The sequence below is a fragment of the Triticum aestivum genome, chromosome 5D (genome assembly GCF_018294505.1).
Source record: "Triticum aestivum cultivar Chinese Spring chromosome 5D, IWGSC CS RefSeq v2.1, whole genome shotgun sequence".
NCBI classification, from domain to species: domain Eukaryota; kingdom Viridiplantae; phylum Streptophyta; class Magnoliopsida; order Poales; family Poaceae; genus Triticum; species Triticum aestivum.
The window spans coordinates 334,441,042-334,465,932 of NC_057808.1; positions in this window are offsets into that span (position 1 = coordinate 334,441,042).

Consider the following 24,891-nt stretch of genomic DNA (forward strand, 5'->3'; position numbering starts at 1 on the left):
TCAACAAACACCTTTAGAGATACCTATAGAGCATCTTTATAATCACCCAGTTATGTTGTGACGTTTGATAGCACACAAGGTATTCCTCCGGTACCCGGGAGTTGCATAATCTCATAGTCGAAGGAATATGTAGTTGACATGAAGAAAGCAATAGCAATAAAACTGAACGATCATAATGCTAAGCTAACGGATGGGTCTTGTCCATCACATCATTCTCCTAATGATGTGATCCCGTTATCAAATGACAACTCATGTCCATGGTTTAGGAAACCTTAACCATCTTTGATCAACGAGCTAGTCTAGTAGAGGCTCAATAGGGATACATTGTTTGTTTATGTATTCACACATGTATTAAGGTTTCCGATCAATACAATTCTAGCATGAATAATAAACCTTAATCATTAATAAGGAAATATAAAATAACAAATTTATTATTGCCTCTAGGGCATATTTCCTTTCATGTTCAAGTAAGAACAATACATTATCATAGATTCCACCACACAACAAAATATCAAAAGCAATGAGCAGTAACTGAACGAAGCTTGATGAAAGCAACTTGGTGAAACTCCCGCGTGTCCTTGAGAATGACTTGATTCCTATAAGTAAAACCATTGACAATTAAGGATTGGACTCTTGCTGCACCATTGCACTTTTTTTTACAATCTACTTTCTTGCGATTAATCTTGCTTTCAAACAAACCATCAAACTCTCTTTGGAGCTTTACAATTAACTCTTTCTAGTTTCCATCAACCAATTCCTTCTACACCTCGTTGGGTTTGACGCTCCTACTTTCCGAAAAGGCTATGATAGATCCCCTGCACTTGTGAATTATCAAGCTGCCATAGCCCGAGCTCCCTCTCCTCTTCCTTTCTCTAGCTGCCATCAGGCTAAGCTCATGCGGACGACGACGACGATCAGACAACTTCTCGTGCAGTGGCGTGTTGTATCGGCGGGGGAGCTTCGCGCCTCCAATGCTTGTGCGGCTCCCTGCGTCCTTCAATGAGTGGCCACTCGTTCATCCCTGAATGGCAGCTCTGGTGGCCGCTCAGACGAAGGTGCAGTGCTTACTCTTTAGGGACGGTGTCCTAGTAGATCTGGCTAGCAACCCCCTTCCATGCTCACAGGGAGGCGCTCACCGTTTTCTCTATTGGCTTCCTATCGGTTGATGGTGGCCAGATTTGGTGGCGCCCAGACCGGAATCGTTAAGGTCTCCCGCCGGGGTTCCTAGCGAAAAGGGGTAATGATAGCTTTCGTGCGATAGTGGTGTTGCTACTGCATATGTGTGTTTGGACTAGTGGAGGTGGAGGCCGGCTTTGGCCAATGGCGTGCAGGTGAATATTGGGGCCGAGCTTGGGGTGCACAAGGATACCATCCTTGGCCAGATTCAGACTCTCAATTTGGCTGCGGACATGTCTGGCCTAGCCGTTGAGGAGTGGCTTCAGCAGTACACTCTTGAGACCTCCCTTATGGAGATCTACTAGGGCGAGGAGATCTGCGAGAGCGAGACGCTAGAACTAGCTTCTGCACAAAGACGCCAACAATGCCTACTTCCATGGCATTGTGAATGGGGGGCATAAGTACTCTATCCCATGTCTTTGGGGGGGAGGGGTCCTCTTAGAGGAGGTTGGGGTTGTATCATCCCGCACATATATACTCCTTATATAAGGAGCTCTTCATGGAGGAACCCTGCTCTAGGGTCGCATTAGCTACGGATTGCTGGTCAGTCAAGACCAGGGTATCAACTGACAAGTATGCGGACCTCAGTCTCCCATTCTTGCTTGAAGAGGTAGGCAGGGCAATTAGGGAGATGAAATAAAATTTGGCTCCTTGTATGGATGGCCTACTGTTCACGTTCTTTGGGACGTTCCGGGAGCATATCCAAACGGTGAGTATGCCAATTTTCCAAGAATTCTACATTGGAACATTGGACATGTCTCGCCTGTATTTTGGTATGCTTGCCCTGAACACCAATCTAGTTGGGGTGATGGATATTCGTCACTTTAGGCCAATCAAGGCGATCAATATTCTCCAATGCATCTATGCTAAGGTATGTGCGATGCTTTTCACCCCGGTCGGGGAACGCCTCACACGTATGTACTAGTTCACCTTCTTAATTAAGGGACGACATATTCATGATCAAAACTTGGGGCTTCATGATATTGTTCATGAGATAAAGGTCCAGTGCTAGAAGAATGTGTGTTCCTTAAGGTGGATTTTCAGAAGGTGTACAATCGTGTGGACTGGTCCTTTCTCCAAGAAATCCTAGACCGTAGGAGGTTTGATGACAGTTGGTGTTGTTGGACCATGATGATGTTCATGGTGGGAGCACCACCATTAATATTAATGGGGAAGATGGGCCATTCTTTAGATCTTCGCGTGGGGTAAGGCAGAAGGATCATATCACTACAAAAAAAAGACACATCTGTGACATTTTGGGCCGAACGATTTTTTTTCTGTGATGCTTATGACACTTCTGTGACGATAATTGTGACAAAACCCAGTATCATCATAGATGTGGTGGGCTCCTACTTCTATGACAAAAAATCATGACAGAAAATGGGCTTTTCGTCCTGGTCGGGCCGGAGACGCAGCTGCATGACATTCTTTGGGCCGTCCATGACGAAAAAAACCATGGTAGAAGCGAGGGCGGGGAAAATATCGGGGAGTTCCGGGTTACGGTGGGTGGTCGGGGGCCGAGCGATGCACGTTTCTCTCGTACGTACGCGCGTGTGTGCGAGGCGTTGGGCTCTAACTGAACCCGAGCGAGGCGTTGGGCTCTAACTGAATCCGAGCGATTGCACTAGCTACATTACTGAACCCGAGTGATTCCTTCGCTACTGCTGCTAACTGAAGCCGATCGATGCTGCCTCTGGATGAACAGTGAGCGTTGTTGGGGGGGTTGGATAAACAGTTCCTGGTGGGGGTGGATGAAGAGGACCCCATGGTGTTGCCACTGGATGAACATGACCCCGATCGAGCCGGTTGGGGGGCTGGATGAACAGGACCCCGTGGAGGGCTGGATGAACAGGACCCCGTGGAGGGTTGGTTGAACAGTAGCCGGTGGAGGGCTGGTTGAACAGTAGCTGGTGGAGGGCTGGATGAACAGTAGCCCGTGGAGGGGTGGTTGAACAGGACCCCGTGGAGAGCGCTGGTTGAACAGTAGCCGGTGGAGGAGCACGCGGTGGAGGCTAGATGAACAGGAGCCCGTGGATGAACAGTCGCAGGTGGAGGCTGAAGGAGGTCGGCGGTGGATGAACAGTAGCCCGTGGAGGCAGTCGACGGTGGAGATGAACAGTATCCCGTGTAGTCCCGTTTTGCGGTACGCCACACCCCTCCCGATGAACAGGACCCATGTTTCGACCATAGCGCTCCAACACAAGTCCGTTTCCTCCGTTTTGCGGTACGCCACACCCCCTCCCGATCAACATGACCCCGTTTCGACCGTAGGACGGTACACCAGACCCCTCCCGATGAACATGATCCCATTTCGACCGTGGCCGGTCGAACACAAGGCCGTTTCCTCCGTTCTGCGGTATGCCAGGCCTCGTTTCCATCGCTGTTCCGTCCAAGCCGGTTGGCTCCCGATGAACAACACGCGTTTCGTTGCCTCCAGATGAACACGACGCAGTCTGTTGCCTCCCCATGAACACGATGACGACGCAGTTTCTCCCTTTCTACCCAGCCATGTACACGAGCCCTGGTCGTACGTATGCGCGAGTAGGCATTCGAGACACCGCCCGTATGTACGTACGTGGCCGTATTTACTTTCTTGCACCCTGGCTGTTGTACGTACATGTACATGCTATGTGCGCGCTGCTACCTCTTGAGCATGCGTTGGTTTTTCCCTTGAAGAGAAAAGGGTGATGCAGCAAAGTAGCGTAAGTATTTCCCTCAGTTTTTGAGAACCAAGGTATCAATCCAGTAGGAGGCCACACTCAAGTCCCTTGCACCTACACAAACAAATAAGAACCTTGCAACCAACGCGATAAAGGGGTTGTCAGTCCCTTCACGGCCACTTGCAAAAGTGAGATCTGATAGAGATGATAAGATAATATTTTTGGTATTTTTATTATAATGAGTGAAAGTAAAGATTGCAAAATAAACAAAGATAAAAATAGCTAGCTGACGGGAGATTAATATGATGGAGAATAGACCCAGGGGCCATAGGTTTCACTAGTGGCTTCTCTCAAGAGCATAAGTATTACGGTGGGTAAACGAATTACTGTCGAGCAATTGATAGAATTGAGCATAGTTATGAGAATATCTAGGTATGATCATGTATATAGGCATCACGTCCGTGACAAGTAGACCGACTCCTGCCTGCATCTACTACTATTACTCCACACATCGACCGCTATCCAGCATGCATCTAGAGTATTAAGTTCATAAGAACAGAGTAACGCTTTAAGCAAGATGACATGATGTAGAGGGATAAACTCATGCAATATGATATAAACCCCATCTTTTTATCCTCGATGGCAACAATACAATATGTGTCGTTTCCCCTACTGTCACTGGGATCGAGCACCGCAAGATTGAACCCAAAGCTAAACACTTCTCCCATTGCAAGAAAGATCAATCTAGTAGGCCAAACCAAACTGATAATTCAAAGAGACTTGCAAAGATAACCAATCATACATAAAAGAACTCAGAGGAGATTCAAATATTGTTCATAGATAATCTTGATCATAAACCCACAATTCATCGGATCTCGACAAACACACTGCAAAAGAAGAGTTACATCGAATAGATCTCCAAGAGAATCGAGGAGAACTTTGTATTGAGATCCAAAGAGAGAGAAGAAGCCATCTAGCTAATAACTATGGACCCGAAGGTCTGTGGTAAACTACTCACACATCATCGGAGAGGCTATGGTGTTGATGTAGAAGCCCTCCGTGATCAATGCCCCCTCCGGTGGAGCGCCAGAAAAGGCCCCAAGATGGGATCTCACGGGTACAGAAAGTTGCGGCGGTGGAAATAGGGTCTTGGCTCTGTATATGCTGTTTCCAGGGTATATGAGTATATATAGGCGAAAGAGGTCAGTCAGGAGAGCTACGAGAGGCCCATGAGGGTGGGGGCGCGCCTAGGGGGGCAGGCGCGCCTCCCTGCCTCGTGGCCTCCTCATTGATTGCTTGACGCCCACTCCAAGTCCTCTGGATCACGTTTGTTCCGAAAATCACGTTTGATATCATTTTCCTTCGGAACACTGAAATAGGCAAAAAACATCAATTTGGGCTGGGCCCCCAGTTAATAGGTTAGTCCCAAAAATAATATAAAAGTATATAATAAAGCCCATTGAACATCCAAAACAGAATATATAATAGCATGGAACAATAAAAAATTATAGATACGTTGGAGACGTATCAAGCATCCCCAAGCTTAATTCCTACCCGTCCTCGAGTAGGTAAATGATAAAAACAGAATTTTTGAATGTAATTCTCTTATTTGTGGCATGACTATTCAGATCCGAAAGATTCAAGATAAAATTTTAATATTGACATAAAAGTAATAATACTTCAAGCATACTAACTAAGCAATTATGTCTTCTCAAAATAACATGGCCAAAGAAAGTTCATCCCTACAAAATCATATAGTTTGGTCATGCTCCATTTTCGTCACACAAGAATGCTCTCGTCATGCACAACCCCGATGACAAGCCAAGCAATTGTTTCATACTTTAGTAATCTCAAACTTTTTTCAACTTTCACGCAATATATGAGCGTGAGCCATGGATATAGCACTATGGGTGGAATAGAATATGATGATGGGGGTTATGTGGAGAAGACAAAAAAGGAGAAAGTCTCACATTGATGCGGCTAATCAACGGGCTAGGGAGATGCCCATCAACTGATGTCAATGCAAGGAGTAGGATTGCCATGCAACGGATGCACTAGAGCTATAAATGTATGAAAGCTCAACAGAAGAAACCAAGTGGGTGTGCATCCAATTTGCTTGCTCACGAAGACCTAGGGCATTTGAGGAAGCCCATTGTTGCAATATACAAGCCAAGTTCTATAATGAAAAATTCCCACTAGTATATGAAAGTGACAAAACAAGAGACTCTCCATCATAAAGATTATGGAGCTACTTCGAAGCACAAGTGTGGAAAAAAAGGATAGTAGCATTGCCCCTTTTTATTTTCTTTTTTTTGGGCCTTTCTTTTTTTATTTGGCCTTTCTCTCTTTTTTTGGGACAATGCTCTATGAATGATGATCATCACACTTATCTATTTACAACTCAATGATTACAACTCGATACTAGAACAAAATATGACTCTATATGAATGCCTCCGGCGGTGTACCGGATGGGCAATGAATCAAGAGTGACATGCATGAAATAATATGCATGGTGGCTTTGCCACAAATACGATGTCAACTACATGATCATGCAAGGCAGTATGACAATGATGAAGCGTGTCATGATAAATGGAACGGTGGAAAGTTGCATGGCAATATATCTCGGAATGGCTATGGAAATGCCATAATAGGTAGGTATGGTGGCTATTTTGAGGAAGATATAAGGAGGTTTATGTGTGATAGAGCGTATCGTATCACGGGGTTTGGATGCACCGGCGAAGTTTGCACCAACTCTCAAGGTGATAAAGGGCAATGCACGGTACCGAAGAGGCTAGCAATGATGGAAAGGTGAGAGTGCGTATAATCCATGGACTCAACATTAGTCATAAAGAACTCACATACTTATTGCAAAAATTTACAAGTTATCAAAAACCAAGCACTACGCGCATGCTCCTAGGGGGATAGATTGGTAGGAAAAGACCATCGCTCTTCCCCGGTCGCCACTCATAAGGAGGACAATCAAAGAACACCTCATGTTTCAAATTTGTTACACAACGTTTACCATACGTGCATGCTACGGGACTTGCAAACTTCAACACAAGTATTTCTCATATTCACAATTACTCAACTAGCACAACTTTAATATCACTACCTCCATATCTCAAAACAGTCATCAAGCATCAAACTTCTCTTAGTATTCAACACACTTATAAGAAAGTTTTTACTAATCTTGGATGCCTATCATATTAGGACTAATTTCACAATTTAAGAAAATTACCATGCTGTTTTGTACGACTCTCAAAATAATATAAGTGAAGCATGAGAGAACAATAATTTCTATAAAACAAAAACCACCACCGTGCTCTAAAAGATATAAGTGAAGTACTAGAGCAAAAACTATATAGCTCAAAAGATATAAGTGAAGCACATAGAGTATTCTGATAAATTCCGAATCATGTGTATCTCTCTCAAAAATATATTCAGCGAGGATGATTGTGGTAAACTAAAAAGCAAAGACTCAAATCATACAAGATGCTCCAAGCAAAACACATATCATGTGGTGAATAAAAATATAGCATCAAGTAAAGTTACCGATGGACGAAGACGAAAGAGGGGATGCCTTCCGGGGCATCCCCAAGCATAGGTTTTTGGTCATCCTTGAATTTTACCTTGGGGTGCCTTGGGCATCCCCAAGCTTAGGATTTTGCCAATCCTCGTTCCATAATCCATCAAATCTTTACCCAAAACTTGAAAACTTCACAACACAAAACTCAACAGAAAATCTCATGAGCTCCGTTAGCGAAAGAAAACAAAACACCACTTTAAGGTACTGTATTGAACTCATTATTTATTTATATTGGTGTTAAACCTACTGTATTCCAACTTCTCTATGGTTTATAAACTCTTTTACTAGCCATAGACTCATCAAAATAAGCAAATAACACACGAAAAACAGAATCTGTCAAAAACAGAACAGTCTGTAGTAATCTGTAACTAACGCAAACTTCTGGAACTCCAAAAATTCTACCAAAATAGGAAGACCTAGATAATTTTTTTATTGATCTACTGCAATTGGAATCAGTATTTTATTACGTTCTGGTGATTTTTAACAATTGTTTTCGTGAACAGAAAGTTTCTGGAATTTTCAGCAAGATCAAATAACTACCATCCAAGAAGATCCTATAGGTTTAACTTGGCACAAACACTAATTAAAATAAAAAAACAAATATAACCAGAGGCTATATCAAAGATTTATTCCTAAACAGGAGCAAAAAGCAAAGAAATAAACATAAAATTGGGTTGCCTCCCAACAAGCGCTATCGTTTAACGCCCCTAGCTAGGCATAAAAAACAAGGATAGATCTAGGTATTGCCATCTTTGGTAGGCAATCCATAAGTGGCTCCCATAATAGATTCATAAGGTAACTTTATTTTCTTTCTAGGAAAGTGTTCCATGCCTTTCCTTAACGGAAATTGGAATCTAATATTTCCTTCCTTCACATCAATAATTGCACAAATCGTTCTAAGGAAAGGTCTACCAAGAATAATAGGACATGAAGGATTGCAATCTATATCAAGAACAATAAAATCTACGGGCACATAGTTCCTATTTGCAACAATAAGAACATCATTGATCCTTTCCATAGGTTTCTTAATAGTGGAATCCGCAGGATGCAAGTTTAGAGAACAATCATCAAATTCACGGAAACCTAGCAAATCACACAAAGTTTTTGGAATCATGGAAACACTAGCACCCAAATCACACAAAGCATAGAATTCATGATCTTTAATTTTAATTTTAATAGTAGGTTCCCACTCATCATAAAGTTTTCTAGGGATAGAAACTTCCAACTCAAGTTTTTCTTCATAAGATTGCATTAAAGCATCAACGATATGTTTGGTAAAAGCTTTATTTTGACTATAAGCATGAGGAGAATTTAGCACGGATTGCAACTAGGAAATACAATCTATTAAATAGAAATTATCATAATTAAATTCCTTGAAATCCAAGATAGTGGGTTCATTGATATCTAAAGTTTTGACCTCTTCAATCCCACTTTTACCAATTTTTGCATCAAGATCTAAAAACCCTGAATTTTTGGGACGCCTTCTAACTAAAGTTGACACATCTCCAGTCCCATCATTATACATATTCATATTGAAAAACAAAGATTTAATAGGAGACACATCAATAACTTTTAGATCTTCATCTTTATTCTCATAACAACTAGAAGAACACGCTTTTACAAAGCAATCTTTCTTAGCATGCATCCTAGCGGTTCTTTCTTTGCACTCATCAATGGAAATTCTCATGGATTTGAGAGACTCATTGATATCATGCTTAGGTGGAATAGATCTAAGCTTCAAAGAATCAACATCAAGAGAAATTCTATCAACGTTCCTAGCCAACTCATCAATCTTAGGCATTTTTTCTTCAAGCAAAGCATTGAAATTCTTTTGTGAATTCATAAACTCTTTAACACTAGTCTCAAAATCAGAGGGAAACTTATTAAAATTTCCATAAGAGTTGTTGTAGGAATTACCATAATTATTAGAGGAATTACTAGGATACGGCCTAGGATTAGAATTTCCTCTATAAGCATTATTACCAAAATTGTTCCTACCAAAAAAATTCACATCCATAGATTCATTATTATTCTCAATCAAAGTAGACAAAGGCATATCATTAGGATCAGAAGAAACACTCTTATTAGCAAACAATTTCATAAGTTCATCCATCTTTCCACTCAAAACATTAATTTCTTCAATTGCATGCACCTTTTTACTAGTGGATCTTTCAGTGTGCCATTGAGAATAATTAACCATAATATTATCTAGGAGTTTAGTAGCTTCTCCTAAGGTGATTTCCATAAAAGTGCCTCCCGCGGCCGAATCTAAAAGATTTCTAGAAGCAAAATTCAATCCGGCATAGAAATTTTGTATAATCATCCATAAATTCAAACCATGAGTAGGGCAATTACGTATCATTAATTTCATCCTCTCCCAAGCTTGTGCAACATGGTCATGATCAAGTTGCTTAAAATTCATGATATCGTTTCTAAGAGAGATGATCTTAGCGGGAGGAAAATACTTAGAGATAAAAGCATCTTTGCACTTATTCCAAGAATCAATACTATTTTTAGGCAAAGACGAAAACCAAGTTTTAGCACGATCTCTAAGAGAAAAAGGAAATAGTTTCAACTTAACAATATCATTATCCACATCTTTCTTCTTTTGCATGTCACACAAATCAACAAAGCTATTTAGATGGGTAGCGGCATCTTCACTAGGAAGGCCGGCGAATTGATCTTTCATGACAAGATTCAGCAAAGCAGCATTAATTTCACAAGATTCGGCATCGGTAAGAGGAGCAATCGGAGTGCTAAGAAAATCATTGTTGTTGGTATTGGCAAAGTCACACAATTTAGTATTGTCTTGAGCCATCGTGAAAAGCAAGCAATCCAACACACAAGCAAACAAGAAGCAAGCGAAAAAGAGGCGAACGGAGAAGCGGGCGAATAAAACGGCAAGGGTGAAGTGGGGGAGAGGAAAAGGAGAGGCAAATGGCAAATAATGTAATGCGAGAAGAGTTTGTGATGGGTACTTGGCATATCTTGACTTGTGCGTAGACTCCCCGGCAATGGAGCCAGAAATCCTTCTTGCAACCTCTTGAGCATGCGTTGGTTTTTCCCTTGAAGAGGAAAGGGTGATGCAGCAAATTGCGTAAGTATTTCCCTCCGTTTTTGAGAACCAAGGTATCAATCCAGTAGGAGGCCACGCTCAAGTACCTTGCACCTACACAAACAAATAAGAACCTTGCAACCAATGCGATAAAGGGATTGTCAGTCCCTTCACGGCCACTTGCAAAAGTGAGATCTGATAGAGATGATAAGATAATATTTTTGGTATTTTTATGATAAAGAGTGAAAGTAAAGATTACAAAATAAACAAAGATAAAAGGGACATTTACATCTATGCCCTTAACTCGAACCCACTACTCAGTTTTGCCCCTAATTTTTAGGTATGCTCCGTTTTGCCCCTCCGCCGTTAGTTTCACTTATAGAAATGCCCTTCTCTGCCGTTACCGTTCGGTCAAAGGTCTTTGACCATCCTGAAAAAATAGCAAAAAATATCAAAAAATATGAAATTTGGTGGGATCGAAGATAGTCATGTCCGCAAGGCGCGTGCACATTTTCATGCCGTTCGGACACTCCGGAGCTCGTGGCAAAGGAAAACATAAATTTTGTACGCATGCGAACAGTAAATTCAAAAAATAGAAAAAAATCAAAAAATTATGAAATTTCGTGGTACTGAAGATATTCAGGTGCACAAGATGTGTGCACGTTTTTGTTGTGTTTGGACATCGCAGGAGCTTGTGGAGAAAAAACAAATTTTAGCTCAAAAAACTTTGAAAAAATGCACTATTTTGTTTTTTTCTCTAGAGCGCCTCGTACATCATTTGATCACCAAAACTTGCAAGCACCTTGTGCACTCAAGCCTCTTTGACGCCAAATAAATTCAATTTTTTTTGTACTTTTTTACTATTTTTTTCGAATTTACTGTTCATAGGCATAAATTATTTTTCTTTTCCTTTGCCACAAGCTTTCGGAGTGTCCAACCAACACAAAAATGTGCACGCGCCTTGCGGACATGACTATCTTCGATCCCACAAAATTTCATATTTTTTTGATTTTTTCTGCTATTTTTTTCTGGATGGTCAAAGTACTTTGACCGGACGATAACGGTGCAAAAGGGCATTTCTATAAGTGACACTAATGGCGGAGGGGCAAAACTGAGCATACCTGAAAATTAGGGGCAAAACTGAGTAGTGGGTTCGAGTTAGGGGCTGAACTGGAATTGGCCCAAGATAAAAATAGCTAGCTGACGAGAGATTAATATGATGGAGAATAGATTGGGGGGCCATAGGTTTCACTAGTGGCTTCTCTCAAGAGAATAAGTATTACGGTGGGTAAACGAATTACTGTCGAGCAATTGATAGAATTGAGCATAGTTATGACAATATCTAGGTATGATCATGTATATAGGCATCACGTGCGTGACAAGTAGGCCGACTCCTGCCTGCATCTACTACTATTACTCCACACATCGACCGCTATCCAGCATGCATCTAGAGTATTAAGTTCATAAGAACAGAGTAACGCTTTAAGCAAGATGACATGATGTAGAGGGATAAACTCATGCAATATGATATAAACCCCATCTTTTTATCCTCGATGGCAACAATACAATATGTGTCGTTTCCCCTACTGTCACTGGGATCGAGCACCGCAAGATTGAACCCAAAGCTAAACACTTCTCCCATTGCAAGAAAGATCAATCTAGTAGGCCAAACCAAACTGATAATTCGAAGAGACTTGCAAAGATAACCAATCATATATAAAAGAATTCAGAGGAGATTCAAATATTGTTCATAGATAATCTTGATCATAAACTCACAATTCATCGGATCTCGACAAACACACCGCAAAAGAAGAGTTACATCGAATAGATCTCCAAGAGAATCGAGGAGAACTTTGTATTGAGATCCAAAGAGAGAGAAGAAGCCATCTAGCTAATAACTATGGACCCGAAGGTCTGTGGTAAACTGCTCACACATCATCGGAGAGGCTATGGTGTTGATGTAGAAGCCCTCCGTGATCAATGCCCCCTCCGGCGGAGCGCAGGAAAAGGCCCCAAGATGGGATCTCACGGGTACAGAAAGTTGCGGCGGTGGAAATAGGGTTTTGGCTCTGTATATGCTGTTTCTAGGGTATATGAGTATATATAGGCGAAAGAGGTCAGTCAGGAGAGCTACGAGAGGCCCATGAGGGTGGGGGCGTGCCCAGGGGGGCAGGCGCGCCTCCCTGCCTCGTGGCCTCCTCGTTGATTGCTTGACGTCCACTCTAAGTCCTCTGGATCACGTTTGTTCCGAAAATCACGTTCCCGAAGGTTTCATTCCATTTGGACTCCGTTTGATATCCTTTTCCTTCGAAACACTGAAATAGGCAAAAAACAACAATTTGGGCTGGGCCTCCGGTTAATAGGTTAGTCCCAAAAATAATATAAAAGTGTATAATAAAGCCCATTGAACATCCAAAACAGAATATATAATAGCATGGAACAATCAAAAATTATAGATACGTTGGAGACGTATCACGCGCCTCTACTACGACACGTGCGCGCCTCTACATCGACCAGTATGTACGTACACGTTCAGGACCAGAATGACAATGCTACGTACGCTTCGACCAGGTGGGTCCCGACTGTTAGGCACTTCCTTGCGTGCGAAGATGTAACTGGTGGGTCCCAGCAGTCAGGGGGAAACATTTTTTTTTGTGAAATATGGTGGCTCGTCCGGTGGGTCCCTGCTGTCAGGTGGAGGAATCATTATTTTGCGCGTAATAAGGTGGCACTTCCTTGCTGCGGCCGTGGACCCACCTGTCAGGCTCTCCATGTACAGTACTCTTCCGATGGAAGTCGTTCGTTGACCACATTGACCACGCTGTGCCGAGAGCACCAAGGCGGTGGACGACGGCGAGGCCTAGGAAGGGGACGAGGCGGAGCCGGGGAAGACTCGACAGTGGATGCCAACGCGGAGAGGAGTACGAGGGTTCATTGGTTCAGCTGCGGTGTGAGGCTGCCGTCGCCGCAGGGCCTGGCCAGCGGTGGGAGTAGTAGGGGGCGGTGAGGCCTCCGCGGCAGCACAGCCGGCCACAGGAGGCAGGAGCAAGCGGCACGACCGGTGCTGCTTTGGGCGGCTGGAGCAAGAAGACCAGAGGTTGAAGAAGCACTACGGCCGTTGGATGGACATCGTACGATCACTGGAGCTAGAATCGTTCATATTGACTAAGTTGACAAAGCCCTCTGTCCCCGTCAACTTAGTTGGCCCACATGTCAGCCTCCCACTATGTTGGGTCCCAGCTAGTAGGGGAGTATTCATTTTTTTGTGCGTAATAAGGAGGCACTTCCTTGCGTGTGAAGATATAGCTGGTGGGTCCGACCTGTCTGCCGGGGAAACGTTTTTTTCGTGAAATACAGAGGCCCTTCCGGTGGGTCCCAGATGTCAGGTGAAGGAATCATTATTTTGTGTGTAATAAGGAGGCATTTCCTAGTGTGCGGCCGTGGACCCAGCTGTCAGCCTCTCACGTACAGTCCACGTCTGATGGATGTCGTTCGTTGACCACATTGACCACGGCGCGCCGAGAGCACCAGGGCGATGGACGACGACGATGCCTAGGAAGGGAACGACGGAGCCGGGGAAGACTCGGCAGTGGTTGCCCACGTGGTGGGGAGTACGAGGGTTTACTGGTCCGGCTGCCGTTGCTGAAAAATAACAGGAGGTGTGGGTGAGTAGAGGAATGGCCTGGCCAGCAATGGAGTAGGGTGGGGCGGTGCGGCCTGTGCGGCAGCACAACCGGCCACGGGAGGCAGGAGCAGGCAGTCCCACTGGCGCTGGTTTGGGCGGCTGGAGCAAGAAGATCAGATATTGAAGAAGCAGCACGGCCGTTGGATTAACATCCTACGGTCACTGCTGCTAGAATCGTTTGTGGACTAAGTTGACAAAGCCTTTCGTACACGTCAACCTAGTAGACCCACAAGTCTGCCTTCAAATCTGTCCCAAACAACATACAGCCCGAAATTTCTAGCTAGATTCAAATTAATTTAAAAACTAAACATACCTTAATTTAAATCCAATGAAATTTTACCCGCACAAAAACAATGAAATTTAAAATATCAAAATCCGAAAGAAAAAAGTATTTTGGAACTAATTGCCTGTTTGCTATATTTTTTCATTTTACAGCCCATTTAATATTACTTATAACCCATTTCTTATTACTTATAGCCCATTTTCTGGGCAAAATGCATCCCTCCTCGTCTTGAAAGATTTCCGGCCCAGCAGGGCATAGAAAAACAAGTAGGCCTACGTTGGTTATTCTGCAAAAAACAAAATAGCTGGGCTAGCCATTTTCAGAAAGGAAAAAAACAAACTGGGCTGGTCATGTGCTAGACGGGCCACAGCTCCCGAACAACCCAGTTGATACCCTTCTCCGCCCCGAAAAAACAAAATTACTGCGCGCCCTGCTGGGTCCCTACTGTCATCCTCCCCATGTACAGTCATCTCCTTATTCCTCTCAGTTGCTGACCATGTTGACAACACCGGAGGGCAGCGCCGCGGCGAGCGAACCAAGGCAGAGGACGATGGTGAGGCCTCGGACGGGAACAAACAAGAGCCGGGGAAGATGCGCAGAGTTTTAGGGTGCGATGTGGCAGCACAACTAGCCATGGGAGGTGGGAGCAGGTGGTCCCGCCGGCGCTGGTTTGGCTTTGGCGGCTGGAGGAAGAAGAGACTGAAGAAACACGACAGACGTTGAATGTCAATCCAACGGTCAAGGTTGGCACAATCGTTTGTTGACTAAGCTGACACCAAGTAGCACACTTTTTATATATAGGAAGAAAAGAAAAACTGGCTCGTTCGCCTGATAACATTCCCGAAACTGCGACCGTTCGATCTTGCGTCGCAACTAAAACTGCGAGGAAAATGCGTTCGTCTGCCGTCCTCCTCCCAGGGAACGTTCGCCACATAAGTGACTAGCACTCTTGGTTTTCAACCGAGAGGTATTGGGTTCGAGTCCCAGGAACTCTCAATTTTGTCCTCCTTCCTTCCTTGCAAAAAAAGAAAGAAAATCAAAGACTTGAGAAGGCGTACAGAACAAGCTAGTGTACCAGTAAAGAGACGTTGCTGAGTTTTAGAAAAAAGAGAGACGTGCTCCTGTAGCTGGTTCGAATCCAAGCCTAGACTATGACTATATATGGTGCTATGCTACTCTGCAAGTAATGAAACTGACATATCCAACGTTCGTTTCTCCTCTTCTCTACTTACTCTGCCTAGCATCAGAAGCTCTGGCCGCAGCAACCATGTCCGCTGGCTGCTCATCCACCTGCTCTTCAGCAGGCAACAACCAGATATGCGCCAAGTCGCCACCCGTACCATCGCATGTGGGTCTCATCACACCCCTGCCGGCACACGCACCGCAGCCGGTTGCTCATCGCAACCCGCTGCCGTTGGTGTGGTGCCACTACTGAAAATCACACAGAGTCATCCATTGCGTCTCAACCACAATCCTCAACCCTGGCCGAGTCTTCTACAAATGCCCGAATCATGGGGTAATAATATGTTTAAGTGTTTTTCTGCTGCTTTCAGTTGCTGATTTTTTTAATAGTTTGGTTGATGATCTTCCAATTTAATTCGTGCAGAAAAGGGAAGATTCGTGTGATTTGTATTTCTGGGAAGTTGCTGGTGTGGGGGAACGCAACTACGCTGATTATTTGGTTAGCCGAGGAATCCCAATACCAACAGGTTGGGGTGTTGGACAAGTAACTGAAGGAATGACAGAAGAGGAAGATGCAGAGCAGAAGGTTAAAGATGTAGTTCCTCTGATCATGGCCAAGCAACATTTGCTGAACGGCCTTGACAGCAATGAGGAGATGAAAGAGCTTGTGAAGATAATGGGCAAGATCGATGTGCTCTGTAGGATGATTGTGTCTTTATTTGCAGTGTATGTAGCACTCGTGATGTATTCAGTGGCTATGACATGAGCACTTTGCTGAAACTAGTAATGAATGAAACCTGTGTAGCAGGCTGGGCGTAGTGTTGAGAACATCTAATGATTTCTGTTAACAGAAATCGGGGGGTATCCCCTTTTGCTCATAAATAAATAAATAAATAAATAGCATAGGCCCTTTTGGTAATAAATAAATAAATTAGCAGAGGCCCTGTCGGGTCAGCTTTGTTCCCATTCAAAGACGTCGAGCAAATTGCAGTCCAACAACAAACTATGTCATCAAATTCAAGTTTCACAGCCAAATATGAGTACAACTAAACAATAATGTCATCATGTTTTAGTCGTCATACAATCACCAAACACAAATGAACATACATAACAAGTGATGTTCTCATAGCAAAATACTAAACAACACGTTCATCAGGTTTCAGTTGTCATAGCAAACACAATTTCACATAGTAAATAAAAAACGTCTTCTGACAGGCAAATACGACAAAAGCAATCTAATCATCATCCACAGTAGTAGCGTCAACATTTTCGCCATGTGTATCAGTCTGAATCGTAATTCCCCAGAGTGTCATCTTCTTCGTCATCCTCAATGTCCTTGAACATTGGCTTCTTCTTGATCAACTCTTCTATGTCCACATCACGACACGCAATCTTTTCGCCAACGTCATTGACGTGATGGTTCTCAAAGATATTAGGAACATCTGTGGAATCTTGTATATCAGGAGCAGTGTAAGCATCATCTTGTTGTGCAACTTCATTAAACGAATTCCTCTGCTCAAACCTTTGCAATACTCTCCAGTCATCGCTACGTGCAAATGTGTCTTCCAAGAAAAATATCCGTGTTGCTTGATTTGTCAGAATAAAAGGCTCGTTGGTCTGGTACGCCACCTTGACATTGATGGATTTGAAATAATCATCAGCTCTGGGTTTTGTGACCCTGGAAAACAAGTTATACCAACGACATCACAACAAAACCACACACCGATGATCCTCGAAACTGGAGATATACTGCAACTGAACAATGTCTGTTATGTTGGCATACATTTCAGTTGTCTCTCTGTCATACGTATTCGTGCTCATGATGGCATTGTTTTGTGTCTTCCTGCCTTCGTCGCGTGCAAGGGTGTTATAGCGCACATCTCCAACAACGCAAGATTCATAATGTCTTACCCGAGTATCAGGACCCATTGCTAGTGCGTAAAGGGCATCATCAACTGCCTACCCATCCTCCCACATCTTCTTAACCTATGGTTAGAAAATAGACAAGCTGATCATCTTATGTACTCAATATATTAAAAAACTGACAATGCAATTCAAAAGCTTACATGGCTCTTGAACCATTTCGCAAATCCTGCCATCACCAGTTTGTCAATGTTTCTTGGATTTTGCGGCAGTAACTCCTTTTTGTAGATGCTGCACAACATAGTGATCGCGTCAAACATCTAAATATATAAGAATGTGCTGCAAGTTTAGTAGATTACGATGCATAAGCTGCAGTACTTAGAACTTACTTGATATAAGGTAGTATCTCAGGACAGTTATTCAACACATACCAAACCATTTTGTCCAAATCTTTAGGTTTTACCTCTTGTCCACTCTTCCCTGTAACTCGAACAGAATAATCGAAAACATTGAGCCCGGGATTGTCTTCACCCACCTCTTTGCTAAGCTGATCAGCTGTTTCAATGTATTTTGAGCAGAATGTCAACGCTTCTGAAGCAATGTAGGCCTCTGGAATGGAACCCTCGGGTCTAGCTCTGTTCCTAACATAGCCCTTGAAAGTGCCTAGCTGCCTTTCAATAGGGTATATCCAGCCATACCGTACTGGACCTCTAAGTAGTGCCTCATCAGGTAGATGAACATCCAAATGCACCATCACATCAAAGAAGGCTGGAGGATATATCTTCTCATTGTCACATAGGATAGTTGGTATCTTGTCTCTAAGACGCTCCAAAGCATCTACCCTGATATTTCTACTGCAGAGTTCCCTGAAGAATTGTCCCAACTCTGCAACTGCTCTGTATAAGTCAGGGCGGCCCAATCCTCTAAGAATAACAAGTAAAACCCTTTGAAGTAGGACGTGGCAGTCATGAGTTTTCAACCCTTGTACCTTGTTTCCATCTGCACTGACTCTCCTTTCAGGGTTGGAAGCAAATCCATGTGGGAATCTCACACGTGACAGGACCTCGTAAAATTCTTTTCTTTTTACCTTGTCCAAGACGTACACAGCTGGTGCCATATCCCGTGGTTTACCTTCATCTTCCACCTACAAATCCTTTCTGATACCCAGGTGTGGCAAATCAATCCTAGATTTTAAGGTATCTTTCGTCTTGCCTTCAATATTGAGAAGTGTGCCGATAATGCTGTCACATATATTTTTCTCCATGTGCATCACATCAAGATTATGTCACAGACCCAAATCTTTCCAATACTCAAAGTCCCACAAAGTGGACCTGCGGGTAAACAATAATCTCTCTTCTGCCCCGCCACGCTTCCTTTTCCCGCTACCATTACCAGGATGGTTTCCTGGTGTAATATGCCTGACCTTCTCTAATTCCACTTGCAACTCATCGGCGGTGAGCCTCATTGGTGCATCGCGGTTTTCATGCTTTGCATTAAACACATGTCTTCGATATTTTGTAGGACGCGGCTTGTCCTTGGGAAGGAAACGACGATGTCCAATGTAACAGATCTTGCTAAGTATTGCGTATGACAGCGAATTCTTGTCACAGCGAGCACATGCATTGTAACCATGTGTCGTTCGCCCTGACATAGTGCCCAAAGCCGGATAACCATGGATGCACCAAATTATAACAACACGCAGAAAGAAATCAACTGGTGGGCTGCTATATAGGTCTCGAGTGAGAACACCCCTCCATAGCTGTCGAAGTTCCTCCACAAGAGGCTCCATGAATAAATCAAAATCCTTTCGAGGACTTTTTGGACCTGGGATGAGCAAGGCCATCATGTAGTTTGATTCTTTGGTGCAGACATTTGGAGGCATGTTGTAAGGGATAACAAGCACTGGCCACATGCTATATGTGGCGCTCTGGTGGCCAAATGGGTTAAATCCATCTGAAGCTAAGCCAACTTTAATGTTTCTCGGGTCAGCAGCAAACTTTTTGTGTTTCTGATTGAAGCTTTTCCAGACACTACCATGTGATGGATGGCTCATTACATTCTGATCTCTGTACTCCTGGTTCCTAGAATGCCACAGTACATCCTCTCTTGTTTCAGCATCATGAAACAACCTCTGCAATCTTGGTGTAATTGGAAAATGTCTCAGAACATTATGAGAAATCCTCTTCACAGCATCACCATCTTTCCATATTGATGATTTGCATTTCGGGCATTCACTTAAGTTGGCATAATCCTTCTAGAACAGAACACAATTATTCTTACAAACATGGATCATATCATATCCAATTCCAACTACATGAAGGAAATTCTTCATTTTACTTTAGGTGTGTGGCAGCTCAGACGCATCTGGGAAAGCTTTGCGGAAAGCAGCCAACATCGCATCGAATGATTTGTTGGTCATCCGCTCAGATGTCTTCACCTGAAGAAAGGTGACCATAGCTGAGAATACTGACAGCTTATTTCCTGGGGTGACAGCCACGTTGCATTGTTCCAACATGCGGGCTGATACGTCTCCAATGCATCTATAATTTTTTATTATTCCATGCTGTTTTATTATCAATCTTGGATGTTTTATAATCATTTAATAGTCATTTTATATCATTTTTTGGTACTAACCTATTGACATAGTGCCAAGTGCCAGTTGCTATTTTTCTATGTTTTTTACATCATAGGAAATCAATATCAGATGAAGTCCAAATGCCACGAAACTCCACGATGATTTTTTATGGGCCAAAAGGAAGGCAATGGGCCTTGGTTGCACCTGGGGGGTGCCCCGAGGGGGGCACAACCCACCAGGGCGCGCAAGGAGGCCAAGGCGCGCCCTTGTGGGTTGCGCCCACCTCGGGTGCCCCCGGACTGCCTCTTTGCTCTATAAATACCACAATATTCCAGAAACCCTAGAGGGAGTGTCGAAATATTCATCCAGCCATTGCAGAGTCCAGAACCACCAGATCCAATCTATACACCATCATGAAGGGGTTCACCACTTCCATTGGTGCCTCTCCGATGATGCGCGACTAGTCCTTTGTAGACCTTCGGGTCCGTAGGTAGTAGCTAGATGGCTTTCTCTCTCTCTCTCTGGATTCTCAATACAATGGTCTCTTGGAGATCCATATGGTGTAACTCTTTTGCGGTGTGTTTGTTGGGATCTGATGAACTTTGAGTTTATGATCAGTTATATCTTTTTATATCCATGAAAGTTATTTGAGTTTCTTTGATCTCTTATATGCATGATCTCTTATAGCCTCGTATTTCTTCTCCGATATTTGGGTTTTGTTTGGCCACCTTGATCTATTTATCTTGCAATGGGAAGAGGTGCCCGGTAGTGGGTTCGATCTTACGGTGCTCGATCCTAGTGACAGAAGGGGAAACGACACATACGTATCGTTGCTACTAAGGATAAAAATACGAGATCTATATCTACCGCCATATAGATAAACGGATCTTGTCTACATCATGTCATCCTTCTTATTGCATTACTCCGTTTTTCCATGAACTTAATACACTAGATGCATGCTGGATAGTGGTCGATGTGTGGAGTAATAGTAGTAGATTCAGGCAGGAGTCGGTCTACTAATCTTGGACATGATGCCTATGTAATGATCATTGCCTGGATATCATCATGATTATTTGAAGTTCTATCAATTGCCCAACAGTAATTTGTTTACCCACCGTTTGCTATTTTTCTCGAGAGAAGCCACTCGTGAAACCTACCGCCCCCGGGTCTTCTTTCTCATATATTTGTCTTGCGATCTACTTTTCCTTTGCATTTTTATTCAGATCTATTAAACCAAAAATACAACAATACCTTGCTGCACTTTATTTCCGATCTATTATTTCAATGTACTACAATTTATCTCACGTCTGCTTGCCAATTTCTGGCGCCGTTACCCGAAAGGGATTGACAACCCCTTTAACTCGTCGGGTTGCGAGGTGTTGTTATTTGTGTGCAGGCGTTGTTTATGTTGTGTTGCTTGGTTCTCCTACTGGTTCAATACCTTGGTTTCATAACTGAGGGAAATACTCTACCGTCGCTGTGCTACATCATCCCTCCCTCTCCAGGGAAATACCGACGTAGTTCTAGCTACCATCACGGGCCCACCATTTTTCTTCTACAGGTAAAGTTCACGAAATGCACGAGCATTTCGTAGCATTGTTTAAATGTTGGTCAAACTCAGTGGCTCCGCCCCCACCACCTCCTCCTCCTCTTCAACCTGAGCATCAGGCAGATCAAGATGGTGATCTGCTGCTTCCACATAGTCAGTAACATTGACGTTCACAGCTTCACCATGATGAACCCACCTCGTATATGTGACCGATATCCCATACAAGTGTAGATGATTTTGCACAGTTGACTGGGGTCTTGTAACTGAATTCATACAACTGCTACATGGGCAGAGCACATCTGATTTTGTACCACCGTACTCAGCTCTGATAAAGTTCATGAAGTTTTCAACACCCTCGACATATGCAGTGGAGAATCTTCGAGCAGAAGTTATCCAAGTCCTGTCCATCTGTTAGACATACAAATTAGTTCTTCTACTAGATATTACAGGAAAAACATATATGCTTTTTTATGAAGTCCAGAAAAAAATACCTAGGTCGATGTCTAAAGCTATGGCAAGATATTTGGACGAGCAGATCTAAGTAACGAAATACATTTAAAGCTAATTTAGCAAACAGATTTCGGTGCTAAATTATGACAGGCTGTTTCAGCAGTCAATGAGGCCGAGCACACAACCATCAAACTATTAAAGTCCATCGCAGCAACAAAGATCGAGTATAAAATGCCGTAGAACTATTTCACCTAACAGATTGGCTACTAGACCATGGCAATCTACGTCACAATAAATATATGGCAGGATATTTTAGCAATTAATCGGGCTTGGCATGCCATCTCAGCTAAGCAGATTGAGTGCAGAACAGGGCAAGGAAGCTTCTTAAGCAGAGCATATTGACTGTAAAGTACTTCGGCAAACAATGAGATTAACAGTGTCTATCAGCTAACATTCAGCGCTACACCGACATGCACGGGGCCTCAATCTAGAATGCGCGTACCGTGGGAGAAGCTGACCACCGTGTATCTCCACACGAACATCGCCAGCGGTGGCGGTGCTGACCGCCGTGCGCCTCCACAAGAACGTCGCCAGCGGTGGCGGCGCGACTCGAGGATGGCAGTCTACGAGAGCGTACTGTGGGAGCGAGAGGATCGCCGTGCGTCCCCTCGACGAACCGCGGCGCCGTTTGGGGAATATTATTGGCTAGTTGGCCGAAGGGCGGTTGAATTTGGGATTTGGGGGGAACTTTTTTGGGGGGGGGGTATTTTCGCGCGGTGGGCGGGGGGAGTTTGGTGCATGGTCGGTTTCTCCAAGTGCAGTCCCACGTGTCAGTGAAGAGGCAAGCCGAAGCGCGTTCCGTTTGCGTGAGCCGTGTGCAGGACCGAACGTGTGCGGGGTGCAATGCGACCACGACAGGGGTGCTGTGAGTGTACCCCCCTTTTTCCTTTTAAACTAGGTGCTTCACCCCCCCCCCAAAAAAAACTTGGTGCTTCGCGCGATCCATCGATACTACTACTAGTAATCCGATAATCCCGACTAAAATGGCGTGGCCGGGTCTTTTCCCGCGATATGCTGGGAGGTTGGCTTAGTTGGTTTTTTTTGGACGAGTAATGCTACACCTACGTAATCCCAGTTATGTAATTAACGTAATGTGAAACGTGTGAGCTATTGATTGTAGATTGGGGGCAGGGAGGGGCCCACCACCATGAAAATCAGGGAGGAGAGAGAGAGGTAATTTACGTTAACCCTTTCGTAGGTTCCCGTAGATGTAGAAAGATGTGAAATGCGTGAATGTGTAGTGGACGTACTATTGGAGTGCCTAAGATAAAATTGTGTATGTAGACCCTATGTGTTTATTTACTTCGCATGTTAGCTTTGTCTCGGTTCAATAAAAAGTAGAGTTGGTGATGATGCATGGTGTGCCTGCCATCCTGCAATATAGGCCGTCCGATCTATATCTAACAGATGGGAAGGAAACTATGACAATTTACCCGCACTCCTCTCCACATTTGCAGATAAGGCCTTCCCTCATTCATCCTTTTCTCCCACAAGATCTTGATGTTCCGTGCAACGCACGGGCATCTTGCTAGTACTCCTACAATATACTATATTATTGTGAAAGTTCATATACACCGGCCGAGATTAATGCAAACACGGCAGATTTTCATTACATTTCAAACTTTTATAGGACAGAAAAATAAAAGAAACCCGACCCTAAACCTATTCTACGGCGGCGACCAACGTCCTCCATCTGCGATCTCCATGTACGGGGGCGGGGTTCAAGACGAAGGTGCGGTCTCCGGCGAGGAAGAGTGGAACACGGGAGACGGACCGGCCAATTGGCACACCATGCCCTACCGCCTCCCATGCCCTACTCATCCTCGAAGGAGTCCCCGACCTCGGCGGTGCCGGACGTTGGACGGCGGCAAGTAGGACGCGTGGCTGACGGTGCTCCCGTCGTCGGTCGCCATCATGGCCACCGCTTGTGCGGTCGTGTCCACATCCGGCTACGCCGCTATTGCATCGCGAGCGGCGACTTGAGTGAGGGCGACGACCTCGAGCTTCATCCCCGAAGACAAAGCTCTCCCGCAGAGCGTTCACGCTCGCGGTCATGGCGGATATGGTGCCAGGTAGCAAGACGATGCGCTATGGTGTGGAGGTTAGCTGGGCATTGCCGCTTTAAGTAGCGCATTTCGGTGAGGCCAAAGTGTCCGGGCGCATCATTAAGTCGCTAGAGTTTGTTCCTCGAGCACCGAGCCTCTTAACGACGGCATACGGACGGATGGCATGAATGCGGGCAGCTGGCGCCGGCTGGTAACGCAGCACGCGACTGCGCGAGGGACGAGGGTTTTTGGTGTGTGATACGTATCCAACGTATCTATAATTTTTGATTGTTCCATGCTAATATATATTCTGTTTTGGATGTTTTATGGGCTTTATTATACACTTTTATATTATTTTTGGGACTAATCTATTAACCGGAGGCCCAGCCCAAATTGCTATTTTTTTGCCTATTTCAGTGTTTCGCAGAAAAGGAATATCAAACGGAGTCCAAACGGAATGAAACCTTCGGAAACATAATTTTGGAACAAACGTGATCCAAAGGACTTGGAGTGGACGTCAAGAAACGAACGAGGAAGCCACGAGGCAGGGGGCGTGCCTACCCCCTGGGCGCGCCCTCCACCCTCGTGGGCCCCTCGTAGCTCCACCGACCTACTTCTTCCTCCTATATATACCTACGTACCCCCAAACCATCAGACACGGAGCCAAAACCCTATTTCCACCGCCGCAACCTTCTGTACCCGTGAGATCCCATCTTGGGGCC